Here is a 3,028-nt window from a genome sequence, read left to right as displayed (position 1 = left end):
GTCAATCCTCTCCTTCCACGTTTATGTGTGTTGTGGGAAACGAACTGCACCAGGCCTGCACAGCAAGTGCCTTTACCCTCTGAGTCATCTAACCGGCCTCATGTATTTTTTTCTTTTGGATGGATTTTTACCACTTTATTTGTTTGAGAACTTTATATATTCATAAAATACTGTTTGAAGAGTTGCAATTTTCTGTACACTTTATAGTCTGTATTTTCACTTTGCTTATGGTATTTCTTTTTTATTTGCAGAGATAATTAATTTGTAGTAAAATTCACAATTCCTCTCATTTTTCAGGAGCTTAAAGTTTTGCTTAGAAAAATATTCCTCACTTAAGGAAATATGACCTTGAGATTCCGACTTAACAGATCTAGGGTCTGATCGCCAGAATCTTCAACAAGCTTTTGAACCAGTGGTCCTGACTATCAACCAGGTTTAGGAAGATGAATGAGTTATATTAAGCATGTAAGATATCTGGCATGTAGTAGACAGTAATTTTTTGTTACATAGTCTCTCCCCTTATTTTCCTATGATATGATTTCAAAATTTGCTTTGTTAGAGAAATTTTCAACTTTTTGGGGAAAAGTTTCTATACCAGTTAACATTCTCTTATGTTATTTTTCAGTAGAACACAATTTATTAAGAAAGACAGGTGCATGTTATTTATATAGTCATCATATTTTCTAGGTTAGTCGATTCGGTGGGCTTCTTCTTGAGGAAGGATGAATAGCTCTCTGCAAAAAGAGTAACCATTTGTAATCAGTACCCATGAACATTCCATAGAAGAGGCAGATAGAGAGCTGGATTCTAGATGATACATAGTGATGAACTAGATCTTCAGGCAGGTGGTAAGGCTCAACAGAGACAGTGCCTTCAACCCACAGTTCTCTGATCCTAGAGAATGTTTTGTACTAGAGGTGTAAGAAGAAAGGTTTGGCATTGCCACTCGGTCTCAGAGCTGACTGGCCTTTGCCAGGCTGCTCTTGGGCCTCCTGTTTCAGCTGCACAGTAGATGCCTCCCTCTGGACTACAGCACACAGGGCCACAGCACAGCTGGGGTTCCTCCTCCTCATACCAGCACTGTTCACTAAAGTCCAGGAAGAAAGCTGCAATCTCTCTGCAGGAAGAAACTATAGAATGTGAGCCATCAGTAGTGTTGCTGATGTCAGTGATGCCAAAACTCCTACGAATTAAATCTGGGGCTATGAAGCATGCTGGAAACACCCTGGTGGGACCAAGCAATATCCTCCAGAGTTGGATGGCATCTTTGCAGGATAGAATTTGCTCACTGGCCATGAAGTCCACCAGCTGCTAATAGCAAACATTCCCTTCGTGCTCCTGCTAAAAACTCTGTCAATCTTCTTTTCTCCATACATTTATCTCATTTGTACAATAAAGAACTTGTTGCTCAGAAACAGTTGATGAACAGCCTCAAGAGGTGGGCACCTGCATCAGGCTTGATCAAGGCTAGCATGAGGTAGAGAGCCTGAGGAGTTTGCAAGATGGAGGTCATCTCACTCTTGGCTTTCCACAGTATTTAGCTGGATGAATTAGTGAATGAACTCAATCCAGTTATTACAAGGCCAGGCTGCTAGGGGGTCTTCAAGGGGGACAGGTAACCTGCAGAGAGTATGTCATTTCTTACTGAATGCAATCTAAGTTAGAATTGTCTTGGCTATTGGTTCACAACAAAATGCTGTCACATAGAGAAATTTGCTTGATTTAAAGGTCTGTTTGTTTACCAGACAATTACAAATTATGGATGTTGCCATGGCATTTCTCCCACACTTCCCCCCCCCAATGAGGCCACTGATGCATTTCTGGAAGACCCTGGCTGAAGCCCTCACATTCTCACCCTGGCCATTCAACTCCACTTCTGCCCCATGCCTAAGGCCCTCAATTAACACTTTAAAGACTTTTCCCTCACAAAATGACACCCAGTGTTTCTCATTATTTCTTAGTGAGTGGCCAAGACTTGGACAACTCTGTAAAGTCCTATGTCTTTAAATTAGGAATATTATGAACTTAACTAATATTATGAATGTAGTATGACAGAGGAATTGGTTTGTTAGTTTTGAAGTAGCAGTTGAGTTGTATTAAGCTATGCCCACATTCTTCCTATTTCTATCAGGCAACTAAGGGCAGTGATATGTGTAGAAAGGCCATCTATAGTATGAGCACAAATCATAATTTGAAGATAGTCATTGGTTATGAAGTAGACTTGGCCTGATTATCCCAAATGGATATGAATCTGGCCTTGTTTTTAGGTGCTTGTCAGTGAAAAAGATCTCATTATTAGCTCTTTGGGTAATTAAAGTCATTATCCTCTTTCCCTTCCTGGGCTTGGAGAACTGAAAGATTTTCTTGAAAATGCTTCTCAAATGTTGATATGTATACAAAATTACCTGGGAATCTTCTTAATTATTCGCAATCTTTATTATTTAGGGCTTACAGTTAGTCGTCTGTAAGTCTGTATTTTTAACAATCTTGTAGGTCATGCCCCAGTGCTGCTGATACATGGGTTAGAGTAGATTTTAACAAAATACTGAACTAAGAAGTCTCACCCAGTTGTTTTTGAGAGGGCATTGGCACTGTTCTCATTTTTCTGGGCATATTCCTGTCTTTATATTGTTTGTTTCCATATCGTTGACATCTTTCAGATCAGATAGCTTAACCACAAACCAGACTTGTAGGATCAGCTAAACTATCACCTGTCTTAGATGGGAACTGAGAACCCCCCTCCCAATCAGAGAAAATCCATTGATTTGCCATGATGCTTTAGGCTAGCCAGACCACTTAGGCATTCATCAGACTTAAACTCCAACCATGGTCAGCAGAGAAAAGACTGAAGGAATGGTAGGCCACAAAAGGATATATTTTGGTAGGTTAGAAGGCACAGAGCATGATATATAAATTTCCTAGGTATTAGAGTAATGTTCATTCAAGCTGCATATAGAAAATTAATGAAAAGAAGAATCAATGAAATGACGATTTTTAAAACAATATTTTATTTAGTATATTTTATTTT

The 3,028-nt window shown here is 39.3% G+C and overlaps 1 pseudogene; it reads right to left on the bottom strand.

The window, feature by feature from the left end:
• Nucleotides 1-894: 894 nt before the first annotated feature.
• On the bottom strand, nt 895-1,513 carry LOC103750073 (annotated as a pseudogene).
• Between the last annotated feature and the right edge of the window lie 1,515 nt (nt 1,514-3,028).

The sequence above is a fragment of the Nannospalax galili genome, unplaced genomic scaffold (genome assembly GCF_000622305.1).
Source record: "Nannospalax galili isolate Female #2095 unplaced genomic scaffold, S.galili_v1.0 scaffold25, whole genome shotgun sequence".
NCBI lineage: Eukaryota > Metazoa > Chordata > Mammalia > Rodentia > Spalacidae > Nannospalax > Nannospalax galili.
The sequence above is the reverse complement of the archived record's forward strand: the minus strand, read 5'-3'. Positions and strand labels throughout refer to the sequence as shown.